General features: G+C 41.2%; 1 long non-coding RNA gene across 1 annotated transcript; it reads right to left on the bottom strand.

Moving 5' to 3' along the window:
• Positions 1 to 600: 600 nt before the first annotated feature.
• Positions 601 to 16,981, bottom strand: LOC129635916 (uncharacterized). The gene is made up of 4 exons (XR_008706533.1): positions 16,864 to 16,981; positions 12,179 to 12,368; positions 5,772 to 5,899; positions 601 to 900 (listed from the first exon to the last, which is right to left on the bottom strand). It is a non-coding gene; the product is annotated as an uncharacterized LOC129635916 (long non-coding RNA).
• Between the last annotated feature and the right edge of the window lie 135 nt (positions 16,982 to 17,116).

The raw sequence follows: 17,116 nt of genomic DNA, 5'->3' as shown, positions 1-17,116 counted from the left end.
CCTGGTGGGCTGCAGTCCATGGGGTTGCTAAGAGTTGGACATGACTGAGCGACTTCACTTTCACTTTTCACCTTCACGCATTGGAAAAGGAAATGGCAACCCACTCCAGTGTTCTTGCCTGGAGAAACCCAGGGATGGGGGAGCCTGGTGAGCTGCCGTCTATGGGGTCGCATAGAGTCGGACACGACTGAAGTGACTTAGCGGCAGTAACAGCAGCAGCAGTCTATTATGATCCAGGAATTGCTTCTCTCCTGTTGCTTTTTCCTAAGTAATCGTGTATAAAGCTATATATGTGATCAGTTGCCTCAAGACAATTATCCATCATTAGTTTTGTTATACATCAAGTAATGTAAAGAACAATAATCTTATAAAAGACAGGCATATTTAGCACTGATATGCTGTGCTAAGTCACTTCACGCGTGTCCAGCTCTTTGTGATGCTATGGACTGTAGCCCACCAGGCTCCTCCGTCCATGGGATTCTCCAGGCAACAATACTGGAGTGGGTTGCTATGCTTTCCTCCAGGGGATCTTCCCAACCCAGAGATCGAACCTGCATTTCTTACATCAGGGGGTGGATTCTTTACCACTAGCATCATCTGGGAAGCCCATAAGTAATGTAGCTAATAGCATTAATAAAGTCACAGTATAGCATCAAGAGACATAAAACATAAACAGTCTGAAAACAACAGAGAAAAGTTCACAACGCTGATTAGTGTAACTAGTTGTACCCAGGATCATGATAAGCCAACAAGTCCAGAGGGGAGCCTGCTGTAGAAGGCAAATTCTGGAGAGATTCAGTAGAGGGGAAAAAAGTAAATGTCTTATCTTCATCTCCAAAGGTATACTTTATCAACTTGCTGCTTGTTGTAGTTACTGTACAAGGAAAGGTTTACTCTTCTCTGGAAAACAAATAGTAAAAGCCATTAATATTTAAGAGAAAAAGCCATAAAATTATAAATTTTATTTATCAGGTCATTCAGTCCCATGCAATTAATTCTTGTTGATTTAGATTGTTTTGTTAGTAGTTTTACAAAGCCATGAGGTTTTCCATTTGAGTTTTGGTATTTCTTACTCAGTTCAGTAGTATGATCTCAAAGTTACCAGAAACCCAGGCTTCCCTGGTGGCTGGCTCAGTGGTAAAGAATCCATCTGCCAACACAAGAGACATGGGTTTGATCCCAGATCTGGTCCATGCCGCAGAGCAATTAAGCCCATGCGCCACAATACTGAGCCTGTGCTCTGGTGCCTGGGAGCTGCAAGTACTGAAACCCACATGCTCTAGAGCCTGTTCTTCACAAGAAGAGAAGCCCCTGCAACGCGAAGCCCGTGCACCCCAGTCAAGAGTAGCCCCCGCCTGCCGCAGCCAGAGAAAAGCCCACGCAGCAGTGAAGACTCAGCACAGCCAAAAAAAAAAAAAGAAAGTTATCAGACGCCTATATTGTCAAAAAGTCCTTTTTATGAATCTTTATGAAGGTCTTCAGTTTTGTTAAAGCATCAGAGCAAACTAATAACTGTCTGTATAAACGACAAAAGACTGAAAATGGGATGGTTAAAGATCTAATTACAACTGACAAGGAAATTTGGTTATGTCTGTGACACACAGTATATTGAGACAAGAATTAGATTTATGCTTGAGAATATACCAGGATATATCCAAAGTTTAGTAATTTTATATTAGTAACATATACCCACACGATAAAACCTAAGAAGGTTTATCATCAGTGACAATGTTTCCCATGTAGTTTAAAATACTACATAAGCCTCATTAGTTTAGTATCTCTCTTTGAGATGTTTCAGAAGCCCTCTGAAGCATCCCAAAGTTTGCTAGAGATCAAAAGAAATTCATTTAGGGGACTTCCCTGGTGGTCCAGTGGCTGGAGGCCTGAGTTCAATCCCTGGTCAGGGAACTGGATTCCATATGCCACAGCTAGGAGTTCTCATGCCACAGCTGAAGATCCCGAGTGCCGACTGAGAAAGTACACGCATCCTGAAAGTTGAGACTTCAGTCTTATTCCGTGGAAATTTTTACAACTAAAGTCCAGGAGACAGTATCTCAAGTAACCCTGAGAGAACTGCTCCGAGAAGGTGAGGAGAGGACCAGGTTACACAGAGGTTTTGCAACAAAGGGCAGGTAGTCTGAACATCAAAACATTGCTCTGTTGAGCCTGTGTGCTGCGGCCTCTGAGGCCCACACACCCCAGAGCCCAGCTCTGCAGTGGGAAGCCCGTGCTCCACAGCGAAGGAAGCCCCACTCACCACAACTAGGCAAGGCATGCGCAAAGCAACAAAGACCCAGCGCAACCAAAAATAAATAAGTAAATACTTTTTAAAAGATGATTGTTAATTAAAGAAAACCAGATATCTCAAATCAAGCAATTTAGCACTTTTCTGTGTATGGAAAGATGCAAAAGTCTAGGCTTACTGAAATCATTTCTTTGATTGCACCTTGGGTCTGTGGGCCAGGATCCTGCATTTTTCGCATTCTGGGCTTCCTTTCCTCAAGGCTCACCATAGGCAGTGGCTGTAGTTGATGGCTGCTAGATCACAGGTGTTCTTCTCCTTGCTGAGTTCTCTGAGGGCTCACCAGCTCACAGTGGAGGGCTGCAGTCGCTGATGACGGTGACATCCTTGTTTACAGATGTGGCAGGAAATATTCCATTTCTTGTGCAGCTGGGACCTGGCGCAGCCCAGTAAATAGATGGATGAAAGTGTATATTTTTTTTAAATTTCATTTAGAACTTGATTGGGAAAGCTTGTCAAAGATATCAAAAATGTTTTAAAACACTTGGTCAGGTAGAATCATAGGTCACTGTGAAACAATACTTACTCAGTTAACCAGAGTGACAATAGAAGATTTTAAAGGCAAAATACAGAAAGTTACGTGAGTGCGTACATGCTCAGTCGTGTCTGACTCTTGCGACCCAGTGAACTGTAGCCACCAGGCTCCTCTGTCCATGGGACTCCCCAGACAAGAGTACTGGAGTGGGTTTCCATTTCCTTTTCCAGGTTATCGTCCCAACCCAGGGATCGAACCCATGTCTCCTGCATTGGCAGGCGGATTCTTTATCACTGAGCCACCAGAGAAGCCCTTACAGAAAGTTAACAGACCACTTAAAAGGAAAGAAAATTTTTCCTGTTATCAAAAAGCATATCAATACATCAAAAAAATTTCCTCGTAGCAAAGAAAGAAAATAAATCTCTAGTTTTGCACCACCTTATCTTTAATATTAAAATTTATTTTCATAATTAAATTTATTCTCTTAGATAATCTTGACCCCACATAGAATTCCTTTATAAAGATTCCTTTTTTTCTCACAAATCTTTTATATCCTTATTTGTCTGTCCCTTTCCTCCCCATTTAGAAATAATCAGATTTAAGATAAAAATCACTTTCTTTTCCTTTAATGAAATGCATTTCCATTCTTTATATTTTTCCTTTCCTCTGAAGATGTTTTCTTTATTTAATTAAATTGATTACATATAATAGAGTTCTTAAGCTTTAAAAACCTTCCTTTGTAGTGAAAATTAAGAAGTAAGCAATTATGAATTCTTTTCACATTAGCACTCTATAAATAGGCAAACTTACAAATACTATTTGTGATTTCTAAAAATGTTTTATAGAAAATTTATCCATGCATCCCCATAATAGTCCTGAATGTCTTTAGTTTCTCTGTAAAAGGAAGCCTATGTTCAGTAATTAATGTTTCAGTATCTTTTTTACTTGACAATCATCTATATATTTAATAAATTTCTATCATTTAACTTAACTTAGCAAAACTTTAAAGTTTCAAGTTGCTCAGTTACCATTTATAAGCAGACATACAGTTGACTGAAGAAAAAAGGCAATCTAAAAGTTTCAGTTAAATTTTATTTGGGGACCTTATTGAAGACTATAACCCAGGGGAAAACCTCTCCAATAACTGAAAAACTGCTCCAAAGAAGTAAGGGAGGAGCCAGGATATATATAAGTTTTTTGCTTGGCAGGGAAAAAGAACAGTAGTCAAACATCCCCAAATGACTGCTAATCACACAAACAGGCACCAGGAGTTCACGGTTCTAGTGCTTGTCTATCTATAGGAAGACGCGGGAAGCTGGGCTCACTGAAATCATTCCCTAGATACGCATCTTAACTACTGAGGGCCAGTGTCCAAAGCAAATAATGCTCCTTGTCTTCCTCTCTCCTGAATTCCCCTCAAGGCGCACCATTTGGGGTGGTGGATATGAGGGGCTATAGGGGCTGATGGCTTGCCCCTTGTTTACTGCAATGGCAGGCGACATTATTTACTTACTAGAATGGCAGACAACATTTCCTGTGCACACCACCATAAAACAGAAAGAGTTCCCCTAACAGCGCTTACCTCATTTGTATTTATTTACTTGTTCCCAACAATTATGTTTAGATTATGCATGAAATCCTTCATGAGACATTAGACCAAGTTAGCCATCATCCCAAGCTATTCTTCTTGCTAATAAATTTCATAACAGAGATAATATTTGATAACTTTTTAGTAAACCTAGGTTCAATAAAAGACATGTCTGTATTAATTAAACCAATAAACTTTAATACTGTATATTAATTTAATATTGAATATCTCCCAGATCATGTAAACTTGAAAGTCATTTGGGTTAGTTACTGTAACATTTATAAATATTTAATTTATGAGGACTTACTTTTAAGTGAATTAAATAGAGCTCTTTAACAAATTGATTTGATAATACCATCTGGAGGTAGAGACATATCTATAATGTACACACAGACAGATAAACAGATAACAACCGGAGATCTCACAGCTTCATTTTAAAACTCAGTCAAGAAACATGTATTACAATATAAAACTTACTAGTTTATAAAAAAAAGTGGAATAAGTTAAGTTTATCCACTCAAATGGCTAAGGATTTTTACTATTTGCAGAAAAGACTTTTGAAATTTGTATTCACAGGAGTCAGACAAGATAGTGACTGAACAATTCATCTTTGACAGAATCTGAAGGAGGCTATGAATCAGACTGTGGGTGAGGGAGCCTCTCTAGCAGTTTGAATTTAAAAAGGTCTCTTCTCCCTCGGTTTTAAAAATACATTCTTTTTTAAATTTTTTAAATTTATTCTTGGCTGTGCTGGGTCTTCGTTGCTACACTAGGTTTTCTCTAGTGTGGCAAGTGGGGGCTACTCGCCGCAGCAGCTCCTCTTGTCTCCGAGCACGGACTCCAGGCCCCACGGTTTTGGTGCTCGGGCTTAGTTGCTCCACGGCATGTGGAATCTTCCTGGATCAGGGCTTGAACCCATGTCCCCTGCACTGGCAAGCAAGTTCTTAACCACTGAACCACTAGGGAAGTCCCAGACAAGCAAGTTTCTTTAATAGATGAGTGTCACAAAGGGCCGCTGTGCTATGGGAGGACTTGCCTCTACCACTTCCACAAGTTTCTCAGTTGCCTGAGAGAGCCGTAAACCGGCCAGGAGGAATTCTGCCCCTATCTTCAGAACTGAAAGCTCACCTATGGTATGTTAACTTTTATTCCAACAAACTCTATGAAAGCAACCCATTCAAGGAAAAGAACAGGACCATCTCCTACCTAATCACCCAGTCCAAACCTCGCCAGTGTCTTTCAACTGAGCAGTCTTCCCAGCATCTTTCAACTTAGAATTCAAGGTACGTCCTTCCTGAATTACCTTAAGTCCAGGGAAACTCTACTAGTGTGGAGTCTATACACCACATAATAAAAATCAGGATCAATCATCTAAGACAGAAGTTTCCAGACTAGGAGAAACTTACCGTATCATCTGGGCTCATTTAGGAGATGGACAGGGACAAGGGGCCTGGCTGGTAGCAAGTGTTTGGATCTGTGCAGAGTTTAGGCAAAGGAGAGCAGTCAGCTGTGGGACACTTCATGGTCACCAAAACTGTTGACCGGAAGGAAAACAATGTAGAAGTTGTGAGTTGAGTTTTATTCACGGACCTTACTGGGAACTATAGTCCAGGAAACAGCATGTAAGTAACTCTGAGGGCACCGCTGCAAAGAAGTAGGGATGCAGGCAAGGAGCCTATGTGAATTTTTTGGCTCGGAAATACTTGCAGTTAAACATATATCTTGGTAAAAAGATTACTGCTAATGACAAACACAGAGAATTTCAAATAATTATTTTAGTGCTTTTCTATGCAAGAATCTGGCATCACTGAATTTCTTTCTTGAATATGCATTTAACTGCTTTGGGGCTATATATTCAAAACAAGAAGACTTCATCCTATTCTTCATCCTGAATTCCCCTCAGTGCACACTGTGGGCAGCTGCAGTGAGTTGCAACTTAACCCTTTTTAGAACTGAGTAATGAGGGAGACTCTTTGTTCTTTTTCTTTACAGCTGCTGTGGCAAACTTCTCCTTCTCCTCCTCCCATCTTAGACACTCTCTTCCCACAGACACATTACAGATCCATCAGCGTCCTAAATGGCATACCCCAGTTTCCTTCACTGGGCCATTTAGCATCCTTTAGGTCTCAGGTGTTGTTTCTGAGATGCTGTTTCTGTTGATTTGTAGAGACCAGCTCTGCTTCTACCATAATGAGAAAAACTAAATCATAATGCTGACCTAGAAAGTCAATAGAACACTTGAAAATCAATAATTCTGAAATTGTCTTATACTGCAAACTGGACTTCTATGATTTTTTTCTACTTTGACTAATGGCCTGGCAATCACATCAGAGAAGAGGGAAGAGCATAAAAATGATGTTAAACAGAAGATATTAATTCCTTGGCCAGCTGGGTTAAATACACTTACTCTCTGTTGTGACGATGAATACATTTAAGCCATTAAGTCCATAATCCCCTTTACACTCTGTAAGGACTTTTTGGAAATAAAGGAAGGACAGAGTGTTACCAAAGGATAATGTTAGGTTGTGTGAAAGCTTCTTTGCTTTGTAAAGAAAATCTGTAAGTTATATTTCCTAGACAAAGTTGACCCTTTTATTCAACAAACATTAACTGTACACTTACTGTGTTTCAAGTAATATTAATATTACTTGAAATATTAATAGAAAGGTTAATTGGAACATTAATGAGAAACTTTCCAACTTTTAACATTCTGGCCCCTCTCCAACCAGTTTACAAAGTTTATTGCCAATATCTGTATATGTGTGTAATCTCCTAAACCACAGGACTAAAATAAATTTTAAGATATTGAGTTCAGAAAAATTCACTTTTATACACACACATATATATATTACACATATAATCTTTCTGTAAATTAAGATTTTTATCTTCAGCATTCTAATACTTTCAGTATTATATAACTATATGTGCTGACCTCAGTCTTGTCTAACTCTGTGATCCCACGGACTGTAACCTGACAGGGTCCTTCGTCCATGGAATTTTCCAGGCAAGAATAATGGAGTGGGTTTTCATCTCCTCCTGTAGGGGATCTTCCCAACCCAGGGATCAAACCCAAGTCTCTTGCTTTGGCAGGCAAATTCTTTACCACTGAGCCAACTGGGAAACCCCCAATATTATACCCTAATCCTAACCATTTTCCACAGGACTGGAAAAGGTCAGTTTTCATTCCAATCCCAAAGAAAGGCAATGCCAAAGAATGCTCAAACTACTGCACAATTGCACTCATCTCACACACTAGTAAAGTAATGCTAAAAATTCTCCAAGCCAGGCTTCAAAAATATACTAACCATGAACTTCCAGATGTTCAAGCTGGTTTTAGAAAAGGCAGAGGAACCAAAGATCAAATTGCCGACATCCACTGGATCATCGAAAAAGCAAGACAGTTCCAGAAAAACATCTATTTCTGATTTATTAGCTATGCCAAAGCCTTTGATTGTGTGGCACAACAAACTGTGGAAAATTCTGAAAGAGATGGGAATACCAGACCACCTGACCTGCCTCTTGAGAAACCTATACGCAGGTCAGGAAGCAACAGTTAGAACTGGACATGGAACTACAGACTGGTTCCAAATAGGAAAAGGAGTTCGTCAAGGCTGTATATTGTCACCCTGCTTATTTAACTTATATGCAGAGTACATCATGAGAAATGCGGGCTGGAAGAAGCACAAGCTGGAATCAAGACTGCCGGGAGAAATATCAATAACCTCAGATATGCAGATGACACCACCCTTATGGCAGAAAGTGAAGAGGAACTAAAAGCCTCTTGACGAAAGTGAAAGTGGAGAGTGAAAAAGTTGGCTTAAAGCTCAACATTCAGAAAACTAAGATCATGCCATCTGGGCCCATCACTTCATGGCAAATAGAGGGGGAAACAGTGGAAACAGTGTCAGACTTTATTTTTGGGGGCTCCAAAACCACTGCAGATGGTGATTGCAGCCATGAAATTAAAAGACGCTTACTCCTTGAAAGAAAAGCTACAACCAACCTAGATAGCATATTCAAAAGCAGAGACATTACTTTGTCAACAAAGGTCCATCTAGTCAAGGCTATGGTTTTTCCAGTGGTCATGTATGGATATGAGAGTTGGACTGTGAAGAAAGCTGAGCGCCGAAGAATTGATGCTTTTGAACTGTGTTGAGAGTCCTTTGGACTGCAAGGAGATCCAACCAGTCCATCCTAAAGGAGATCAGTCCTGAGTGTTCATTGGAAGAACTGATATTGAAGCTGAAACTCCAATACTTTGGCCATCTGATGTGAAGAGCTGACTCACTTGAAAAGACCCTGATGCTGGGAAACATTGAAGGCGGGAGGAGAAGGGGACAACAGAGGATGAGATATTTGGATGGCATCATCAACTCAATGGACATGAGTTTCGGTAAACTCTGGGAGTTGATGATGGACAGGGAGGCCTGCTGTGCTGCAGTCCATGGGGTTGCAAAGAATCGGACACAACTGAGTGACTGAACTGAACTGAATCCTAACCATAACTCTTGAGGAATTATATAAAAATCTTGCTGTTGCTGCTAAATTGCTTCAGTTGTGTCTGACTGTGTGTGACCCCTTAGACGGCAGCCCACCAGGCTCCCCCATCCCTGGGTTTCTCCAGGCAAGAACACTGGAGTGGGTTGCCATTTACTTCTTCAATGCATGAAAGTGAAAGTGAAGTTGCTCAGTCATGTCCAACTCTTCATGACCCCATGGACTGCAGCCTACCAGGCTCCTCCCTCCATGGGATTTTCCAGGCAAGGGTACTGAAGTGGGTTGCCATTGCTTTCTCCATAAAAATTTTCAAAGACTTAAATAATAAAATTTTTTGCTGCAATATATAGTTATTGAACCTTAACTGAAAAGCAAAGTGAGGAAGCAAGAATTTGGCAGATTTAATTTCTACAGAAGGCAGTCTCTGCTTCCCACCAAGACTCACAAAATAGAGAATTCCCTAAAAAGTGTTTGGATGATGGGCAACTAAATTGAATGACACATGTCCATCAAGATATATGGCTGCGATATAGTGGAATGTGAGAAATACACACTGTAAGGAGTAGTGGAGAAAGAGATGAATTACTTCTGGGTTGGGGTTATGCTGGATAATCACATTTGATTTTATGGAGATCTACAAAAATGGGCAGGATTTAGACTAAGAAAAACTTGGAAAGGAAAACAACTTTGTTGCTGGTACTGAAATGTAAGACATGACTATATATATAATAAACAAGAAGCTTAATTCAGAGGACATAAAGTAGACATACATAACGAGAAACTATGATATAAGGACTCAGTTATTTCTGGCCCACGAGGGACTCCTTCAACAGGCAGTCTTTGTTGAAAGACTCTTTGTTGAAAGCGCTCTCTCTTAGCTTGATGTAGTCTTTATGAGAGTGGGCCTAGACCCAGTAATAGAAAAATAACTTGGGGAAAAGTCAAGTAAATTCAGATAACAGGAAGCCTTGACTGTCCTGAGAAGCTTTATGGACTTTATTCTACTGTTTTTTCACCACACTGCAGAGCTTGTGGGATTTTAGTTCCTTGACCAGGGATCAAACCCAGACCTCCTGCAATAGAAGACTAGAGTCTTAACCACTGGGCCACCAAGGAATTCCCTGGACTCTATTCTAAAGGCAACAAAAAGCCACTGAATTTTTAAATATTTTTATGTATTTAACTGCACTGGATCTTTGCTGTGGCACAGGAGACGCTTAATCTTCCTTGCAGTACGCAGGATCTTTTAGCTGTGGCACGTGGGATCTAGTTCCCTGACCAGGGATCGAACCCATGCCCTCTGCATTGGGAGTACAGTCTTACCTGATGGACCACCAGAGAAGTCCATCATGGAAAATTTTTGACCAATACACTATGGCATTTTTCTTTTTGTATTAAAAATTACTGTAGATTTAGTGGCTTAAAATGACATGCATTTATTGCCTCACAGTTTCCATGGGAATGGTGTTTAAGCACAGATGAACTGGGTCCTCTGCTCATGATCTCACAGGACTGCTACTAAGGTGTCAGACAGACTGCATTCTCATCTGAAGGCTTGACTAGGAAAGAATCTGATTCCAAGCCCACTCAGGCTCATCCATTTCCCTGTGGCTAGGGCTTCCCAGGTGGCACAGTGGTAAAGAATCCATCTGCCAATGCAGGAGACTCAGGAGATGTGGATTTGAGCCCTGGTTCAGGAAGATCCCCTGGAGGAGGAAATGGAAACCCACTCCAGTATTCTTGCCTGGAGAATTCCATGAACAGAGGAGCCTGGTGGGTTGTAGTCCATGGGATTGCAAAGTCAGACACAACTGAGCGATTGCGCTCAGCACTCATATGGCTAAGAATCCCGTTCCTCTCCCAGCATGGCAGCCTACCTCTTCAAAGTCAGTAAAGAGCATCTCTCTACTGAGCACAAGAAAAATGGGGTCACATACCTGTAGATACAGATGATATAGACAGTAACCTATCTATAACTTATCTATATCAGGGAAGTCACAGTCCATCACCTTTGCCATATTCTATTTGTTTAGAAGCAAGTCACAGGTCTCATCTGCACACAAAGAGAGAGGATTATACAGGGCATGAGTCACTGGGCAGTCACTGTAGGGTGCTTCAGCCACAAATATTAATGTAGCAGCAATACATCATGTGAACTGGATGGGAAAGAAAGACAATGAAACGAGGAAGTTGTCATTGTTGTTGATGTTTTAACCAAAAATACACAGTTGTCACTGGAATTATATACATAGAACCCACGGGGTAAGGGTCAGGAACTTCAACATGCTACGTTTTATTGCTTATAGGTATCAAAACAAAAAACTCAAGTATCATTCTGTCTTTAGAATTTAGTAGCTATTCTCCTACAGCACACCAAAACTTCCTGGACTTCCTAAGTTCCAGGTTCTCCAAAAAGCAACAAGGTTTGTTCCTCCAAACTAATGATTTTCAGAAGAGAGAGAGAGATGGTCAAGCGCTGCCCAGCAGTCTAGCGTTGTCCTCATTCCAACTATCATTTTCAAACTGTTTCATGCATGCTGTTCTTTTCTTCCTCATCTAGTTGTAAATCTGTGGTTTGGTGTTCCCCACAGTGCCTAGCACTTTGCTAATTCTGTCCTTTCCTTAATGGACCCACTGCCCTTAAAGTCACGTCACGTTTGGGTCTTCACGTGGGCCCCTAGAGAACTCACTCATCATCCTGTCGCAGCTTAGTGGGTTAAGTGTTCTTTGCATGGTTTTGTGTAATTGTAAAACCCTTTAAGAGTTTCCCTTTGTACTTTCTCACATGACATGAAAATCAACTGGGGAGACTTCTCTTTTTTTTCCATCTCATGACTTCCACTGAATCTAGCGACTTCTTTCCAAGTAACTGGATGTCTTTTTCCAGAAACATTTCTATGTGCTCCCAACCCATGCCTTCTGAACTGGAAGGAGGGAAGGTGATGAGATTTGGGGGTGCTCAGGCTCCTCTCAACTGAGGATTTCGGGGCCCCTCATTGAGATCATCAAGAGGAAACTAGGATCTGAGGGGGAAAGCAGTGGATGCCATGTGGAGCTCTGTCACCAGCTGCAGCAACAGGGGCTGAGGTTCGCCCTGCCAGCCTCCCACTTCTGTTTCCTGTCAGGATTAGGGGCCCATGAGAGCCCAGGAAGGGTTGCTCCTCAAACCTGTGTGATTAAGGGGATCTGTGTGCTACAAATAGTGCCAGATTCCCTTTCGAGAAAAATCCACTTCCCAGCCCCATGAAGAATGGTTTGCTCACTGCTTGTGCTATTAGCTTCTCCAGGGTCTCTTCAGCTTTCCACCCGAGCTCACCTATCTATCCCTGGGGCAGCTCCTGGTGAATGCTTGAGCAAGCTGAAGTTAGTCAAGAGCACACTCTTCTTGGGGAGTCCCCCAATCAATGACAAGCAAGAAGGGGTACCCCTCTTCCCACTGCACCATCTTCCTTTCCCTCTTCCTCCTCCTTCTGCTTCTACAACTTTTCTCTTCACTTGAATATTTTCTGATAAAAAAAGTTGGAAAAAAGAATTAAAGATTAAATAAAGTTTTGTGCTGTATTATTTTCTTGGCTGTACCACGAGACATGTGGGATCTTAGTTCCCTGACCAGAGAGATCAAACCCTCTCGTTGGAAGCACAAAGTTGTAACCACTGAAATCCCTAAATAAAGTTGCAGTAGGAGATGAGAAACAGACACATCGAGCAATGCAATGTATATATCTGATTTTTATACTAATTCAAATAAGTTATAAACTAGGAGAAAAATGGGAAATTTTAACACTGAGTGGATATTTGATGACAGTAAGGAAGAATTGTTAACGCTTTAGGTGTGACAATGGTGTTTTGGTTATAAGTTTTAAAGGAAGCCTTGTCTTCTAGATGTGCAGGCTGAAATATTTACAGGTAAAATCATACGATGCCTAGCACTGATCCTCCTACTTCCTTCTGATTCTAATATTCTGAATTTTGGTGAGAAATGTTTTTTTTAACCTTAAATAACCACTTCCTTATTGTATGAAAGCCACTAACATATGTTTTGTTTTTATTGAATGCCTTCAGCGCTTGGTTCTCAGGTGTACTCACAGTATGTAGGTACTGCTACTCAAGAATGGACTAACTGAGGAGGATGCATATGTTTGGGGGGGGTGTGTGTGTGTGTGTGCTTGAGGACATGCCAGAGAAAAGGCTTTGAATACAGTGAAAACCTTAATTTCTTCTCTATTTGTATATTCTAGCAGGACAATATCTACTACACTACCACAGGAAAAATAACTCTCTTTATAAGTAACTAAGTGAAAACATAGTTATGTGTACTTCTGTTTAATTTTTCAGTTTCAACGACTTACCAACGCCCAGCATACTCTTTCTAAACATTAAAATGTGGATTTTTTATTTCAGAGGCTGAGTTGATGGAAATATTTGTCTAAATATCTGGCTTTCTTAATAGCAACTCTAGATAGCTTAATGACTTCTGAACCTCAGATATAAGTTTCAGAAGAAAAAACTACTTGGGTTTCTGGGAAACACCCAAAACTCACTCAGAATCGTCAGCAAGTTTCTCCAGTATGTTCACGGAGGAGCAGATTTATGACAGTGACAGATCACTGAACGACATCCTGGGAAACTCTCTCCTCCAAGACAACGCCTGGTTTCCAACACTGAAGGATTCAGTGGGACAAGTTGTCTATCTGGTCAATAGAAGGATCTGCTGTCTAAGGGGAGATCACACCCCTTAGATTGAAAAGATATTGCACCACCTAGGGACAACTACGGGAAATGTTTTCAGTTTTCAAATTCAATGGCTTCCAACCAGAAAGGGTTTAGAAATTATGAAGCAGGATTTCCTTTCTAGTTAATCATTATACTATATAAATTACATAATTTGTCCTCAAAAATTTAAAAATAAAGCAAAGTTTCTCACCTGAAATTATTTTTTTTTTAAAGTTACCCAGTCAATAAGCTTTGTTTTTTTAAGTTCTCTACTGGTACAAGCTAACGATGAACTATTAAGCAAGAGTACGTAGAATATTGAGGTAGGTGTAATTTTGATAAGTTAATGAGGATTTTATATAGTTTATCTGATTCATCAATAATTTTGTATCCCTGGATTTCTGCTAATAAAAGTTTAGTTATTTAAAGAAGTATATCTCAGAGGAATTTATGGGAATTTTTTTTGTAGAATAAAAGTTCTTCTTCATTAAATTCTTACCCCTGCTTTTTGAAAACTGGCTTTACAAAAGGATTAAACTTAAAGGTAAATGAAGATCAGAGATGGTACAGTTATTGCATAATGCCTGCCCAACAAACATTCAAATGTGTATTAAACTGCAAAATTGTACCTATCTTTTATACCAGAATGCTCTGAAATGATTAGAATCAAATTGAAGATCACCTCAAAAATGGTGGATGGTGGATCAAAGAACTATATATAAGAGCTAAAATGATAAAATTCTTAATGAGAATATAAAGAATCTTTATCATGCAGGATTTGCAAAGATTTCTTGTATATGCCACCAAAAGCACAGATAACGAAAGAAATAATAGACAAATTAAAGTTAATCAAAATTAAAGACTGTTGTCATCAAAGACCACTATCAAGAAAGTGAAAAGACAACATATAAGATGGGAGAAAACATTTGCAAATCATATATATGATAGGGATTAGTAGCTGCAATATATACATATATCCTACAATCCCCCCAAAATCAATTCAAAAATGAGCAAAGTAACTACCTAGATAGTTCTCCCCCAAAGAAAACAAATGACCACAAAGCCCATGAAAAGATGCTCAACGCCTTGTCTTTAGGGAAACTCACATCAAAACTACAATGAGATACCACTTCATAGTCATTAGGATGGCCGTCCACTGCCCCCTCCCCCCAAAAAAGAAAAGAAAAGTGCTGGCAAGGATGTGGAAAAACTGGAACTCTTAAGCATTGCCGGTGGGAATGTAACATGGTGCCACTTGGCAGTGCCTTAAAAACTTTAACCTAGAACTACCACGCTGAGTGCTCAGGTGCTCAGTCAGGTCCAACTCTCTGTAACCCCATGGACAGTAGCCCGCCAGGCTGCTCTGTTCATGGAATTTTTCAGGCAAGAATACTGGAGTGAGTTGCTATGTCCTATATCAGGGCATCTTCCCGATCTATAGATAGAACCCGCATCTCTTGCGTCTCCTGAATTGGCAGGCAGGTTCTTTACCACCTTGCCACCTGGGAAGCCCAAGAATTACCATATGATCTAACAATTCTATTACCCAAGAGCAGTATCATAGAAAAGGAAAGCAGTGGATTTAGGGACTTGTAGTGCTTACTCAAATGATCAGTGAAGGGAAATCCCAGATGACAGCCATGTAGTAGGTAATATAAGGTAATCAATCTAGACTAAACATGAGGATAAAAGGCTCCAGAAAGGAGATAACCAAAAAAAAAAAAAAAGAGACAAAATACAATGGGCTCTGGGACAACATAGTTTTGAACTGCTAGGGCCCACTTATATGCAGAGTTCTTTCACTAAATCTGTACTATGATTGTCTGAATCCACAGATTCAGAACTGTGCATATGAAGGGCTGACTGTCAAGTTTTACTCAGATTTTCCATTGCAGGGAGGGTTGGCGCCCCTTACCCTGACAGTGCTCAAGGTTTCATTATAGAATGTTCAGTATGCTGGAAAGTTTAAAACACCACCACAATAAAGATAAATAGTTTGAGGATACAAGGCAATTAGAAATTATCAGGGAGGGAATTCTCTGATGGTCCAGTGGGTAGGACTAGGTGCTTTCACTGCCAGGACCTGGGATCAATCCCTGGTTGGGGAACTAAGATCCCACAAGCCATGTGGCATGGCCAAAAAAAGAAAGAAAAAATACCAGGGAAAACAAAATGTGTAATAGGAAGTCCCAAATATCACCATATCATCAGCGCACACACACACACATACACAGATACCAACAGGTAACATCAAACAAAACATAACTGTAGGCTGGATCAGCTGTCTGCAGAGGGCTGACTCGGGTCACGGGCACTGCCAAATGCAGTTCTGAGGTGGGGACTCCCAGAAACCTTAGTCTCTAATAGTGGCATCTCCCATCACCATGTAAGGAAGGGAGAGGGGTAGTTTGAGAGGGGAAAGTCACTTAGTCGTGTCCGACTCTTTGTGACCCCATGGACTATAGTTCATGGAATTCTCTGGGCCAGAATACAGGAGTGGGTTCCCATTTCCTTCTCCAGGGGATCTTCCCAACCCAGGGATCGAACCTGGGTCTGCCACATTGCAGGTAGATTCTTTACCATCTGAGCCACCAGGGAAGCCCATCCTAAAGGAGTGAGTGAAAGTCGCTCAGTCGTCTCCGACTCTTTGCGATCCCGTGGACTGTAGCCTACCAGGCTCTCCTCTGTCCAGGAAGTTAACCCTAAATATTCATTGAAAGGATTGATGCTGAGGCTGAAGTTCCAAAACTCTGGTCACCTGATGCCAAGAGCTGACTCACTGGTCAAGACTCTAATGCTGGGCAAGACTGAGGGCAAAAGAAGCGGGTGGCAGAGCACGAAATGGTTAGACAGCATCACTGACTCGGTGGACATGAATTTGCGCAAACTCCGAGACAGCAGAGGACAAGTCTGGTGGGCTACCAAGTCCATGGGGTTGCGAAGACTCAGAAAAGGACTTAGCAACCGAACAACTGAGGCACAAGGTCCATGTTCTCAGGCACAAGTGAAAGGCGCATCATATCTTCTGGATGACTACCCAGAGTAAGCCCGAGTGTACCGAAAATTCGTTAACACATGCTCCTAAAGTCCATACTGGAAACGGTGAGGGACAGGGAGGCCTGGCGCGCTGCAGACCATGGGGTCGCCACAAAGTCTTTTATCTAATGCGGCGGTTTGTCCCCAGTGTGAGACAGAACTACACTCTTAGTATTTCCGGAGGGAACCTAAGACCTAAGGCAGCAGCCAAGAACCTCGGGGGGCGGGACGGGAGGAAGGTTATTTTCTCACTTTCTCACCCCTCGGTAAAAACCCCAGGAAACTCTTCAGTGGAGAAGAAAAAAAAAAAAAAAAAAAAAACCCCAGGTCTCTGCATCGCGAAGAAAGACGTGAACTTGAGGCGCAAGGTGCGCCTGCGCAGGCGACCACTCGCCGTCCGCGCCTGCGCCACTCCAGCCAATGAAGGAGCCCTCAGTCGAGAGTGGGGCCACAAGTCGCGCCTTAGGATTGGGCAGCGGGAGCCCAAACGGAAGGAGCGGAAATA

Source organism: Bubalus kerabau, chromosome 21 (assembly GCF_029407905.1).
Source record: "Bubalus kerabau isolate K-KA32 ecotype Philippines breed swamp buffalo chromosome 21, PCC_UOA_SB_1v2, whole genome shotgun sequence".
NCBI lineage: Eukaryota > Metazoa > Chordata > Mammalia > Artiodactyla > Bovidae > Bubalus > Bubalus kerabau.
Note: the sequence above shows the minus strand (reverse complement) of the source record. Positions and strands in the feature narration are given on the sequence as shown.